Raw genomic sequence first — 15,922 nt, 5'->3', positions numbered from 1 at the left:
ACACATAAAAAAGCATCTCATAACACATTAAAAAACTGAGCCTCATCAGAAGTTTAGCAAACTCCCGGCTGTAAATCCGCCGGGATACTGCCAGCATAAATAGCGTGACCGCAATTCGGCCCGGCGCTGAAAGTGCCAGATCCTGAGTTGTGGTAAGTCTATTACTCCACATTTTGTTAAGAATTCATAAGACTTTATTGGGCATTTTGGGTGCTATTACCACCTGCGCTAATAGCACCGCAAATGGGCATAAAGTGGCAAGATTTACCTCCAGCTAAAAGCTGAAGGTAAATCGGCTACTTTCCACCCAAACTCGGGATTGGGCATAGCAGTAATGCGGTGGTAACGCTATTACCGCCACATCTGTACTGCTCTGCCCAACCCATGATGAAGCCCTTTGTTATTTCACAGCTGTATAAAATGCTAGGGAAACATTAGAAACAATTTATAAGCAGAGTATAGCAACTGCCCTCTACTTAAAACACCACATTCCATCTAGAAATAGAGAACATACCTTATGATATAACTCTAGCTCTATTACATATTGCACCATATCAATCCATAACATACAGATGATAAGGGAAGAGCATGGCACTGCTACTATACACATTTGAGAATAACTGTGTACATTTCCACAATTTTTTATTTAAGTATCACACAGTTATACAAGTAACTTTGACACAACGTCAGAGATAAAACGATCAAGTCGTCATCTTCCAGAGAAAACAAAATAGCATAGGTACATTCAGGCTGCCAACATTTGGAAAATCCCATACAGCAATCTCCACAACTTAGTAAGAAAGACAATCAATCCCTCATGGGAGCCAGACATAAAGAGGCTCCATAACACCGGAGATGGTATTCGAGGTTCCAGTCCTGACACCCTAAGGGCCTTGCCACACAGCACAGCCAGTGCTTCACAGTTTGTCAGGAGATGTTGAATCATCTCCACCACATCATTACCGCTGAGCCGGCAACATCTGCCCCCCCCAGGAGTATCAGACCATCGGCCAACAATTTCAAGAGTACTTACTACATTCAATTTAAGACAGAAATAGTCCCACACAAAGGAATTCCCCAAAAAGTTGCTGATGTAGGTGGGCAGCAGTTGTAATTCATGAATGTATGGAAAGAAACTGGCAGCGCTGGATTTGGCAGCCAGAGAGACAACCATTTGGTTGCGTTTAAGGGAGACCAGTTTTCCTCTCATTGCGTTTTTATGTTGGGTTACACTTAATGTCAGCATGCTCTCCCGGTTGCAACCAACCCATCGGTCGACCATGCTCAACATTCTGACCAATATTTAGTTCCTCATGAAATCAGCCTTTGTGACAAGAGCCTTGAAGAGTATCCTCATCAATGTAGTGGCTTGTGCATAACTATATATATTCCAACTATCTATTGTAAATTAACATCTACAACACACCTCGTTCCCTTTATCAGGTGCGGGAATTTTTTTCATAATTTGTTCTTTTTCACTCTGTGTCAACCTTCATTGTTATTGTCACCATCTTTAGCAATCACCACTCTCTCCTTGCTCCACTTTTCTCCATTACTCAGCATGACTGTGTACCGCAAATCATTCACCACCCTCACAGGAGATGAAATTTCCTAGAGCCGTATGCACTCTCCTTCCTTTCCTAAACCTAACTAGAGCACCTTCTTCCAAAACACATTCCTACACACAGTTCTTCTCATCATACCTCTCTTTCGACCTCATTTGTGTGTCCACCATCCTTTGTTGTAATATCCTCACTGGCACCTCCTCAAAAACCTTTAACAACCTTTTTCATCCAACCTGGATGCAGTCTGGAATTTGGCATCCTTTTCCTCAAAGCTTCAAATGAGGAAATTCATGTTACCTGACACATTGCAATTCTATATTGCACCACTCATTCCATAACTGCACCCTCCCAATCTCCACCTGATGCAATTGCAATCCTAATTACCTCTTCAGCATCCTGTTAAATCTCTCTACAGTGGCATAACCCATTGGATTATACAAAGCTGTCATGGAATGCCCAATGCCGAATCCTCTAAAAATGCTTCCATTTTCCTCCCCACGAACTGGTGACCATTGTCGGACACAATCTTCCTGGGAACCCTGTCTCTCCAAAATACTGACTCCATATAATGCTGCGGGAACTAACGTCCCCCACAATGCACACCTCTGGCCACTTACACAAGAAGTCCACCAGATATGCACTTTGGGTTCCCTTAACTGATATGGCACCCAAAATATCCATAGCTACCGTATCCTAGACTGAACTGGGTGTCTCCACCACCCTATCACTATCCGTACAAGCCTCACACTCACTCAAGAGCACTTCTGTATCATGATCCATACCTCACCACCAGAAATCTTGGCGCAATAAGCCCTTCGTCTTGCTAACACCAAAATCTTCCTCATCAGCAATTTCGAGCACAGTTTTTCTCATGCCCTCCGGCACAACCATTTGCTCACCCTGAGACATAATACCAGCAGGTAATAATCGTTGAGACATAATACCCTTCTCAACGATTATTACCTGCTTCATCCTCCTGTATGGGTCGGTTTGCTCACAGCATTGGTCATATCTTACTATTGCCCTATTGTTTCTGTATAGACTTTGGATGAGTACCATTAGATTGAGTGGGAAATTTGTCAAATATAGAATTGACAAATTCTTCTGGACCTGGCTTTCCTATCTCACAGGTATCACGTGCCCTCTCTTTCGATACATATGTATGAGTGCACTCAACCAGTTCTCTCCTGTAACGATTTTCTCTTTTACATGATTGTTATCAGATATTGTGTTTACTGCCACTCACTGTATCTGAGCCTTGTGTGCCTGAGCAGTGCCTCCGACTCTGCATAAAGCCAAATGAACTAAACATCATGCTACATCTGGTTGCATTTCTTGGGGTATGAACAATCTGGGTGTGGCCACTGCATGGGGGATCAATAAGCAAATGAAAAAGGGTCCACATCATCAGATCTACCTCGGATAACTCGTGAATCAATGTTTTTCTTAATTCTAGACATGGAAACCTTAGCATTCACTTGTATTTCAGCTTATTCAGCATTAGTAACGTTGTAGGAGCTAACCTTCCTAAAGGAAAAACCCCAGTGCTCTGATCGACAGTCAACAAAGAGCACCTTCCCTTCTTTGAGTGCATCGCCCTAATGGGGGCACTTTTGTCAGTGGTATTCTCATATGTAGTGCAATCATGTACTGTTTCATTTGCCTGTGCAGGTTCTGAAATGAGTGTTGCTGAATTAACGGTGTGACAACCTACAATGTGGATAGAGGGATTTCACAGAATATCCTCATACCCTTATGCTCGTTAGGTGGTTAAGAGTGGATTTTGATTTTTCTAGGACTGCAAAGACTGCATGCTGAATTTCTAGGGTGACAGGGCAATCCATGGTAATGGTATATGACTATGGTAAATCCAGCTGCTGCTAGAGACTGCTCACATGGGAAGTGTCCCTGCATTGCAGGGTCCAGAAGACAGCTGAAATAAGCCAGGGGCTTATGTCTCAGTAGGTAATTTAGGTGAGGACAGCTGTCATCACTTGGCCATTAGATTGTGAGAAGAAAAATAATTTTTTTTTTTTTTTAATCTGGTGTGATTAGAACAGGGATAGTACTGATCATCTGTTTGAGCTCCTGAAAAGATTCAATTATTTGGTCTGTCCAGACGATGTGACCCTTTGTTTTCTGTGCTTCCTTTAGCCCTTGTTGCAGGGGCTGATTGTATAATGAATAATCAAATATCCATGCATTACAATAATTATATAAACCCAAACACTGCTGCATCTGTTTGACTCTGGTAGGCTGTGGTGTTTTTCTGGGGTTATTGTCCTGCCTGCCAATGATATAATCTGCCCTAGGTACACAACTTCTTTCTGGCAATACTGCTGTTCATCCTTGTCCACGTTGTAACCCTTCTTTAACAATAAGGTAACATGTTTTACTGTGTCATTTCCAATTAGTTCTTCTGTCATTCTACAGACCAGGAGGTCATCCACATACTTAACCACTGTGCTCTGTGTGTGTAAGTTCCCTAGATACACATGCAACACACTTTTAAAAATACTGATGGACTCACACATACCCTTGGGACAAAACAAGTGAGTTCAAACATATGTCCTATAAGTAAATGTTGTAAGTGGTTGAGATTCAGGCTATAATGGGATAGAGAAAAATGTATTTTTTTGGTTGATTAAAGTAAAATAGGTGCCTTCCGTGTGGATGTTACACAGGATGGTGGGGGTATTGGGGACCATAGGGAATTCTGTGCAAGTCCTGAACCATCATCCGTGTTAACCTCATCATTGTTTTGCCAGGATAAATAGCCATATTACATGATGATTCTGATGGCTGTAGTATGCCCTGCGACCATAAGGCAACTAGGGTGGAATACATATCGTCATCCACTTCCTTTGACATGGGGTATTGTCTCACTCAGGGAAACACTGTGCTTGGTTTCAGTTTAATGAGAACCACTCTATGTTTTTTTGCAGGCCTCATCGTGTGGGCCACTGGTCCAAAACTGACTAGGTACCCTGTCTAGATCTACCTGCAAGTGTGACGATAATGAATTGGCAAGAAGTAGGGTGTGCAGTACTTCTCTGATTTCCACTATTACCTGGCAGGGTATGGAGATTTGAAATACCATCTCCCAATCATCTTCTGTGTCCTTGAACAGCTGATCATTGGACACATCCCTCAATCGCTGGGTTGTATCAATGCATGCAACCATGCACCATTCAAGATCCTCCTCATACAGATCAGACAGGATTGCAATGTCTGACCTGGTGATTACTGATTTAAAAAGTATCGTGGTGGTGGTGCCTGATTCTCTTTTCTGCTGGACCATGGCCATAAACATGAATTTGGCAGGTATGTACAGAATGGTGTCTCTTATCCCTGGCACCAGATCTAACAGGACTATAACTCCATAAAATAATCAAACTGGATGGAGTGGTGCACTTTTCAGGTTGCTGTGGCCACCGAATGCTTGAATTACTGTTGCAGCCCTGGTGTGATACATGCCTGGTGTGGTGCACAATATCCCCTCCTCTGAGAACAGAATTGTCATATTCAACTTGCTCATGATGTTCCTCCCCAGGAGATCAACTGGGGTGTCCCGTGATTCCAGTAATGTGACTAATAATTTGTGTGGGCCTATGGTAAAAGGTAGGTCTTCAGTAAAAAGGACCGATTTGTCATCGCCAGAGAACCCTTGCTTGTCCATTATTATGCCCAATAACGGGAACATCCACTCCTTAATGCAGGATTCTGTAGCTCCCTTGTCGAGAAAAGAGAATGTTCGATCCCTTATCTTCACTCCCACTCAGAGATCCTTTTCCGGGTCATAATTACTGATAGTACTGGGCACGACAATGCTCCCTGTGGGCTGTTCTATTGAGAGTGAATGTTCGATCCCAGGAGTGGGAAAGAATTACCCCCTAACATGTTTGCTTCCATATAGTGAGAGACTGTGCCCTGTGCAGGGAGTTCTTATCCCAAGGTCGAGCAGTTGGCTGGGTAGAACTGAAAGCCTGAGGTTGCATAGGTTGTTGTGGTACTGGGCATGGGGAATATGGGGTGAATTGGGGCTGTGGGTTAAAGGCAGCACGGTATGCTGGAACATAGTAGTTAAACAGCATTTTTGGACTGCTCCTCCATTCTTGTCCAAAATGACCCACCTTCCCGCAGGACCAACATTTTAGACGCGGTGTGGGCCTCATGTTTCCCACACATCCCCCATCGCCCCCATTAAAACCTCCTCTTCCTTTCTAAAAATCTCCAATTTCCCTCATAACATCTCCAGGCCCTCAACCCACCCCTGTCTGAAACTGGGTTCAGGTTGTCTTTCCATTGGTATTAAAGCTCCTTGCATGCTTCTTCTGTGTTCTGACCGATCCTTATCCGTTTCCTGTTTCTGCTGTCAATAATGTGTTAGGTATGCCTGTATTTCTGGCCATGATTTGGCTTCTATTCCAACCACCTTATTTAAATCTGCTTGTACTTCTAAAGGGAGCCCCTTTACTTCACGTGGTGAAAGATTACGATGATTTTGTCCCAAGCTTCCCTTCTCTAACTGACACATTTCCAGAATCTCTTGCATGTAAAATGTAGGGTCTTCATCCACCTTCACTGTACGGGCTATGATAAAATTAATGTGAGCCCTGTCTGGGTACATGTAACTTAATACCTTCCATACGTGCACTCAACAGTTATTAAACAATGCACAATCATGAGAGGTGTTGTTTAACATTATTCGCCTCTATCCTGCCTTTCTCCATATCTCATCTGCCTTCTCCCCTAACAGAGGAGCAAACAGAATATTGGGTCTCTATTGTCAGGTGGACAACTATGCCCACCCCTAGTGCAAGTTATCTTCATTGTCATCAAATAAACAATGTTTCATTGGCTCTCAAACCATAGAGCTACGTGACCCTCTATAATTGGTTGGCACGCTTGTACACTTCTGGAATATTCCACTTGCTAACAGCACGCAAGCTGGTACCCTAGGTGCTTGTGGGTGGACTTGACCATGCTTCCCCACACAACTAACCCACCATCCATCATCACTCCTGCCTTCTGCCATTCAAATTGTCTTTGAACCTGGCCTTGCAAACTATCACTGTGTCTGAGAATAGAAGGGAGTGTGAGCATGTTCCTATCTTCAGTCTTGATGTAGCTTGCCCAAAGTCTATTTCCATCTACCCCATGTGACAGGAGACCATGTTTTAGCTCCTTCTTCGCATTTAATAATATTAAATGAATAAAACTTGGCACTCATAGTGTTTTCCATTACACCTCAACAGGAGCGCGCTTCACGTCTCATGTTCATTGTATCTTCTTGAATAGATAACCAGTTTCTTGGCTGCCTCAACCTTTGACATTGGGCAAGACAAGCCTTGTTGATTCTTCCTCCATCTTCAGCTGCTTTTCTCTGTATGCCACACTTTCAGCCCTTTTGCTACTGAGGTCCTGGTTTGCTAAAATGCGATGTGGAACATCCAGATTCTATACACATATATAGAATGACAGCACCGCCTGCAGTCTATTCATGACATATAGCCAGCCTTCATGGTTACTTAGTCTACTTGCGTTGCAGCATCTGTACAGTTATGAAGCAACTTATATTTTCTTCAGTGTTCTACGCACGTGCAATCTACATGCCGCACATGAAATGTTACTTGCCTCTTTATTTCTTCATCAGATTCCATAAGGTCCATTCACCTTCTCTCTTGGCATCTCTTCTTGGCGTGTCATCGTTGCTTCATGTGACGTCACCAATCTCCTGTTTCATTCATCTTTACAATTCTTCAGGAACATCCTTTCAGAAACTGTCATCCCGTCCATGGGTACATCATATAGGGGTTTCACAATGGATACCTTGTTTTGAGGATTCTTCATGGGATAGGTACCATTATCGACGTTGCGCATGTCGCAATTTCTGGCAAAATAGGGGCAGGATTTCCGGTAGAGGCATTTGGGTCCTCCTCTACACTCCCCCCTCTGGTTGATTCATCGACTATGCTCCCATCAGTCTTCACGTATAGACATCCTCATCTGAAAAAGTGCTTCTTGGGAGTCCATACCTTCACTACTCCTTTCAGAGATCCTGCTGAATTTACATGGTCATCAACACTCCAGGTCATATGGCTACATTGTCCATTCGGGCTGCAGTAGATCCATCGTCCCACATAATTCTTGTGGTTCCTTGGATACAGGAACTTTGTTCCCTCAAGTGCTAGAAGGCTTGCTTGTATATATTTTCTGATGTATCCATTTGTCAGTTCCTTGAGTCAAAACCCAGACTCAGCATATAATGATCTTCATTCCTACTGATTTTTTTGTTGTTTTCTTGAACTGTGTGATTATTATTCTGATCACACAGAATCCAAACATGATCATTACTATTAGTGCTCCAAGAAACTTGAAAATATTCGCCATCCATTGTGGAACCCATGAGACGATCGCTGCAAATGAGCTGTCATCCGCAATATCTTCTGTCTCATCTTCCATCTTGATGTGTAAGTTGGTTAGCAACGTTATGGCCTCTGTCAAGGTCCCATTCTCGTCATAGTGAGAAGGTATGAATGTGCAACATGATTGCCTGATTTTGGCACAAACACCTCCATCCATGGCTGTAATTGTGTCCATTATCACTGCTGTTCCATCCCTCATGCCTGGTACATCCAAAATGTGGCCGCTCTGCTGATTCATTCCAACCTTTCTTGTGCCATTGTTTCTAAACAAAGCTCTGCACTTGCTAAATGTACTATCTGCAAAGGTCCTCCTTTATCATTGACCCAAGTCAGCAATTTCAAAATATTTAACCAATGAGTCTTGCATTCATTCTCTGCAGTTTCAATGACTGGTTCATAGTATCTTGTTAATGCGTTACATACAATCAGGCCTTCCATGCATCCCTCTGGAGTCAGCACAGTTCACTTGATTTGCAGCTGACCTCTCTATTTGCATCTTTGTATTTCTTCATTGTTCTTTCATTGACAATTGAGCATTTTGTTTCCTTCTCGACTGATTCCTGCTCTATTTATTCCAGGATGTTCATATCTTATCACTTGATTACTTGTTTCTGATGTCCCTTTTGTCTTTAAATCTTTCAAATAGTCATCTTCTCTTGGAGCCACCTTCTCAGTAACCATACCAAGGAAGCTGTTCGACCCTGAAACTGACCTCTCATATGGCAGAGTGCAAGGTGTGTCAGACAATTCGCTGTTTGGACTGCTACTTCTATAGCTATGAATATCTTAGAATTCCCCATAGCATAGGTATGAGAGCACAAGCATAGCAACTCTCTTTGGATGCTCTGTCTCCCACTTTTTTCATGTGCTGATACCACATGGTATAACCCAAGTGCGCCATGCTGCCTAGATAGTTATTTAATTCTTAATCATCTTCCCTTATGCTTCTCTTTTGTCTCCCTCTTGCAAAGTCAGTGCTTGCATAATACTCAAGAAGTTTATCACTAATGGTCCTCCCTAAAGGGGACACCAATGGTAGATTCACTTTAGCAATGGGCAACTTCACATAAGTTACTGGTGTGGGGAAAATCAAAAATGGTTTTGGTTTTTCAGTAATGGACAATTCTGGGAGAGTCACTGGAGTGGGAAGAATCAAAGGGACTTCTACTTTGTTCGGACCAATGAAGTAAACAGTATGGACCAAAAGAATCAGGAAAACAATGATAAATACTCAGCATGCATATATTGTGCCCCAATAAATTAATCCCAACCAATTACGATTCTCCACACATCATTGAGTTTGCTCACTTTCCAAAACTGCAGTGTTAGACATGCCTCCTATGCCAGTATACTGCTTTAAATGGTCAGGTAACTGCAGGATCTGTTCATCCATCGCTGCAAGCAGCCACCCAATTTCAGGGACAATATTAGTATCATGCAGAAAAGTTCATATATTAACACTGCACCCAACAAGAGCAGGACAAGCCAGAAGAATGAAAACAAAAACAGTGAGAAGGGGCCTATGGGCATCAACATCTGTCAGGACCATTGGATAAATCAAACAGAAATTCAGTGAGGAAAGAGTCTGGAAACTGCTCACATGTCGAGTGGTCAAATGCAGACTCTAGGTATGGCATATTTATAGTACATCAGCACTTTATAAAGTCCAATTCACAAGATTCCTATGACCCAAGATCTGATTTTGCACTCATGCTAAAATATCTATGAAGAGTGTCCGGGGTGAGCCACAGTCCAAATGCACACTCACATTTATTTAATCTGCAACCTTAGCATCATTCTTCCTCATCATCGATCAAGTCTGCACATGCTGAACTTCTTCTTCTTCTTGTCTTGCTTATGAATAGATAGTTAGGGATGTGCCCGTCTCACTAGCCTATGGCTTTCATTGGTCTGTTACTATAGATGTGACTGCCCCTCCCCTTACCCCTGCTGTTGATTTTCCCCTCGCAATGCTCATGTCAACTCCTGCTCTGCCTTTTGTAGCGCTGCCTCTTATTGTCAGTGAGCCTTATTCTCAATTTCTATAGTGAACAGGTCTCTTGTGGAGTCCTCATGCTTCCCTGTTGTCGACTTCCCATGTTCTGTTGGGGGAGTAACTGGGGGTTGGTGTACCCTACGGCAGTCTCTAAGGGATATGACCCATATGGGGGGGGAGTAGTAGATGTTATGCTCACCTAGGTGGACCCCTTCCAACCATTACCAGAAATACTCATCTTCCACAAACATTTTCCATAAATCTAGAATGCCTTGTTGATTTTTCAACTGTTTCCATATGTAAGTTCATAGTTAATATGTATGTATATGTACTAATAAGGTCTTATTGTGTGTGAGCTCTTCAGGAGAGGGTCTAAACCTTTTACTTGCAGTTCCCTTAACCCACTCATTGTGGTAATTTAGAATATTTTCTCTATACTTCGCAAGTGCTTTACACATATGCTCCAATGTCATATCCATACTGTCACAATGCTCTGACCATGCTTAAAAGAAAGTCAGCTAACACCGGCCGCTTCCTTAAAAAACGTCACACATTCCTCTTTAAAACAACTCACAGTCCTGATAGCAGACCTGCTTATTCACAAAACTGCTAACAACATTTAATGAAAAACACTGTCATGTACACAATTGCTAAACATATCTAACTCTAAACACCTTTGTATACACAGTTTCTAATTCTACTTACCAACAAACACCCGTTATATACACAATTGCTACCAATACCTAAAAACGAGCACCATTGTTTACACAATTTCTAACAGTTCCTGATAAGACAAAAACACCTTTATTTATACAGTGATGTTGATCCTTCCTCTGTCCCCTTACCTTGAGATGAGGGTGCTTAAAATCTCCTCAAATTCCCTTTACTCTAGAACTGAAGGGATAATCTGCCCTTTTATCATAGGACGATCACTTCCTATACAACCTTGTCTTTCCCCGCTAAGCAGAGCTCCCCCACAATAAGTCATCAAATACATATGCAATAACAAAATATCAAAATCACTGTATTTTATACAAAATGTGCACTCGCTTACAGTGTGTCCTCTGAGTCCCACCGCCCCCCTGATGCTGTTCCCCATCAACAGCCTGCACAGCATGGGCCTGGTGCCCCCAAGCCAGACACAAGCCAGACTTTTAGAGAAACATAGAGTCTGGTCACTTCTCTGTCTGGTGTGCACACAAAATGCTCTCTGGAGGCAGGCACTGCAGCCCAGGATATACGGCAGGTAAACCCGGCGTCCTCAGGAGAGGCTTGAGATCATGTTGGGGTCACCAGTTTTAGATGCTCACTGATTTTCAAAACAATAAAGAAAGGCACACATTGCTAGAAAACACAATTTTAATGCAAATGCAAAGTAACGGCCGGGACGTCAGCCAGTCCGGTGAGAGTGGAAAACTGAAAAAAATTCGACCTGTCCACACTGGGCTACAGTATTGTGAAATAAAGCAGCTCTGCAGGCACTTCAGATGCTATACAGTTAAGATCCTTTATTCCAGTTACTTCAGGTTACAATAAGATGACTCATAGGATCCCACTGACTCCCATAACCCTGGCTTAATTGCTCTAACTGTCTGAGTTAGAACGCTTACCCACAAACACTTTCTCACTCATGCAACAACATTCTCCCAGCATTCTCTCTGACATCATAAATCCCATGCATCCATCCAGGCACAATCCAACACATTGCCCTTCCTTCCTTTCCATGCTCTCACCACATGCAAACAGAGCACAACAAAACACACCTCCATTCCTTTGCAAGCTCTCACCACATGCCAACCAAACACAACTACACCTACACCCACACCCAGGTACATGCTATCATAACATATTTCCACTCCAAGCGGTATAAACCATTATCATTATCATTTTATGCATTTCTATCACTACTCTTCAACTACTCCTTTTGTGCGCATATTTCTAAGGAGGTGTGTCGCTTTGCATATACCATAGCCATGCTTTTTCATCTTCACTCAATCACTACCTCAAACAGGAGAATATGCTGAGTGGTGTCGCTCGGTGGATACCACACACCTTTTCAGTCCAACACTTCCACACAGCAAACAGAAAGTACCCCCCAAAAAAGCTACCACTCATCCCACGTACACATCATGTGAATCTGGATGATCCATTAACCCACCATTCCTTTTTCTCGATCTCCAGTTTAGAGAGTGGAGAAGCTCTATTAAATGATAGATATGCGCCAATGCCTTAGGCCCACACGCACAAACCCATACCCTAGACCCACCCAAATGTATAGTCTTACCATCAACTATTATTTTATCGCACACCATTTTACTGAACGTTGTTGCTATGTAGATACTACAATCTTGCAATACAACCTTTTTTCCAGTGACTACCTCACACAGGCGAAAGCTGCTCCATACTATTACTAAGCCTTGCCCACGTTTTTACTGACTGGTGTCAATCTGTGGATACCACACTCACTTTCAGTCCCACACTTTTTCCATTCACTACCTCACACCGGAGAACATAGTCCCATACTACTCCAGAGACTTTTTCTTACACAAGAAAAATATTCTGCTAGAATTCACCAATACTTCACCAACATAATGTCTCAAAATGATGTCCTAAAAGTCCTTAGCTCTCTCAGCAGATCTAAGTATGCACATCCTAAAAAGAGTTAACTCTACTCTTCTTAAACATTTTAAATCTTTCCAAAGTTTTCATTCATACTACACCTTACATACGGTATGCACACAACCTCATTTCAAATGGATAACATCCTATACCAATCCATATCTGTTTCAACAACTCTAACACTGCAAATCCTCAAACCGGTTAACTCCACTCCCATTCTCAGCACAATAGACTTTACGTACTTTCTTGCACACGACTTTTTTCACCACCTTAAACACTGTATGTAAGCATAGCACGTGACTATTCCTAAAAGTCCATACCTTCTTAACAGTTTATAATCCTGAAATTTCTCTAAGGTTTAGAGGCTGTCGACTATTAGGATTACCTTAGTTTGTGAGCGGTTTGACAGCTGCTGGGTTAGTTCGGCAGTTCTCAAACTGCTCACAATTTAGGGTAATCCTAAAAGTTGACAGTTATTTTAACAGCTCTTCTCCTACAAATGATCCAAAACAGTTCAGTTAGTCTCACAACTCATTAACATTGCCATACATAAATTACGTAACACACAGTTGAATTATACCAAAAACTATAAGAAGGAATTCTGGATTTCATCACACACTCACTTACATTTTCACTTCTTTTCTCCTTTCGCACTATACTAATACTCATTTTTTATCACGACTGCACAAGACATTATTAACATTGTCCCTCTGATTGAAAATAATGAGCTGTTCTTTGACCATACACTTCACCATATATCGTCTTTGTGTTCCTTTTCACAGTTACCAAGCGGCTTCCTTAACGCAGCTCTCCTTCCTGAAAGGCCACAGGGTCGTGCACAACAGATCCAGAAACGTATCTCCACGCCCCTTTTCTTGATCACAGCTGACAAGGTAATAAGACCACCATTCGATAACACAGACGTCGGAGGGTTCTTTCTTGGATCTCACCATTGATCACACAGCTAACTCAGCATTTGCCTGTCAGCATAGGCCTAGGACAGAACTCTATGCTCGGTGCTCACCTCGTGGACTCTGTTTTTCAAAGATGCCCTTCTAGAAATTGCACTGACAGTCTACTACTCTTCTGAGCTAGGTAACCTATTGACATGCCATAGGTCCTTCTTAGCACATATTACTTGAAGTTTTAAACGTTCCATGATTCCGTCCCACACTACTGCTTTTCCCTCGATCACTTAGTACATCAGACTTCCTTTGCTCCCGGTACATATGTTACTGGCCAAATTTTCATGGGGCACAATATTACCATTCTTTACCCGAGCGAACGACTTTTCTGCAGCATGGTTGGAAAACAACAGCACCTTACTACGTACGCAGCTTCACTGTTTCTTCCTCCTGCAGAGCACCATGCAGGGTGCTCTGGGTGCAGATGCAAATAAACACCTGGAATCAACCTGGGGCCAATATTATTCTCCATCTCCTTGCTATAGCTTAAAAACTCCAAAGCTCCCCAAGTGACCGCAAACATCCCTTTCCTGTGCCTTTAGCTCTGGGCGGTTACTAAATCGTTTCATTTGACCTGGGTATTTCTTCTTTTCCTTTGTCCTGGGTCATCCAACGTTCTCTTCTCCCAGCAGCCTGCATTGACATTCAGGGCTCCCTGAAAGTATACTTCTTATCTTGCACTGGGTGATGGGATGTGCCTTCGGGGGCAGTGGCTCCTCTTCGTCTCTCTTGCCGTAGCCCTGGACCACCTCACTTGTACTATCTTCCTTCTTTGCAGAATCGGGACACCTGGCTTCTTGAGTATAGACCAAATTGTCGCCACTGAAATAAAGCAGCTCTGCAGGCACGTCAGGTGTTAATACAGGTAATATTATTCCTCAGCAGACTGGGTTAAGTCATTTCTATCGCACCGTAGGTCCAGCATCTGCTGGAGGGGCTTTTCATCCCATTGCCCCGATCGTTTGCGGCATCCCCCAGGCAGCATGTATGTCGTTGATTCTTGTTAACATATATATTAAACTCCTCTGTCGACTCCTGGAGGAAAGTGGAATCCTTTTCAACAACTACGCAGATGACATACAGACGCCGACGACACACATTGTCCTGGAGATCAATGAATACTATGAGCTAGACTCAATTTACGTTGAACACAGGTATAACCTAGTGGAGTCTTGGATGGCGAGTAGTTGGTTTTGTCTTAACGGGAGCAAAATCAAACTATTGATTTTGGGTTCATGCCAAGCAAGATCGCAACTGACTCCTGAATACTGTGAGAAACCAGAGGGTGTCTCACCCACTAGCCCCGGGGATCTCTCTCTTAGGTGGCCAGGTCATGGCAACCACCTTTGGATCCAGATCCTGGGGGTGGACTAGTGGGGGAGGATAAGATGGGTGAGGGGTCTTCAGTGAGTGGGGTGAGACAGCCGACAGTGAGGTCCAATATCCCCCCCATATTTTGTTTATCCAACCCATCCTTTATTTTAGGATGCTCCAAGGTCCGAACTCCCTGCCTTTTTACACAAACACTGGGCAGAGGACGAGGGTGGTTGAGAGTAACAACATTGTTTTATTGTTCATTTGTAATGTGCCTATACACACGTGTGTCTCAGGGCTCAATGAAGCAAGGGGATGGGGGAGGGTGGAAAGATCCTACTAGGCCTTGTACATTCCGATCGTGCAAGTGCAGGTACTTATAACACGCTTAATATCTGAGGTCAATTTTAAGCGTAGATCCTGGAATTGAACCAGTATTGCTCAGTGTGGGCTTGCTTCCAAGACCTGCACATTGCCATTGAGCTATCCTATCTTCACATTAACTTTCATACATCTTGCTGGCCATGTCCCGCTAATCGAGTCAGGCACTTAATTCTAAGTGCATATACCTGATACAATTAGCTCTCCTCAAAGGACCCAAAGACACACGCATAGCAAGGTGGAACACAAGAACGAGCAGGGCTTCCGGGCAATAGCAAACCTTTTAGAGCAGAGCGGCGGACCAAGGGGCCAGATCGGTGGGTCAGAAAAACCCAGAGTTCCCTACTGGATGTCGTTGCCTCCGACAGGCCGCCAGACACACATGGAGAAGGCCAGATCCCCCAAGTAAAAACTGCATTGTGTTTCAAGGATGCCAGCGCCCCTCCCGGTGAATGGCAGAGTTGGGGAGGTGAGACCAACCATGTGGTACTAATCTTAACTTGTGAATTGGAAATTGTAGTGCAAAGAAGAAACACACACAGCCGGTGAGTTGGCAAGTGACCTGAAAGACTGTTGTGTGTTAAAGTTTGAAATAGCAAAATTTTATCACAAGTGAAGGCTGCACGCGTGTGAATGAGACATCAGCAAAGGCAG

Source organism: Ambystoma mexicanum, chromosome 4p (genome assembly GCF_040938575.1).
Source record: "Ambystoma mexicanum isolate Mex_15411 chromosome 4p, UKY_AmexF1_1, whole genome shotgun sequence".
Taxonomy (NCBI): Eukaryota; Metazoa; Chordata; class Amphibia; order Caudata; family Ambystomatidae; genus Ambystoma; species Ambystoma mexicanum.
This window is presented reverse-complemented; position numbering follows the sequence as displayed.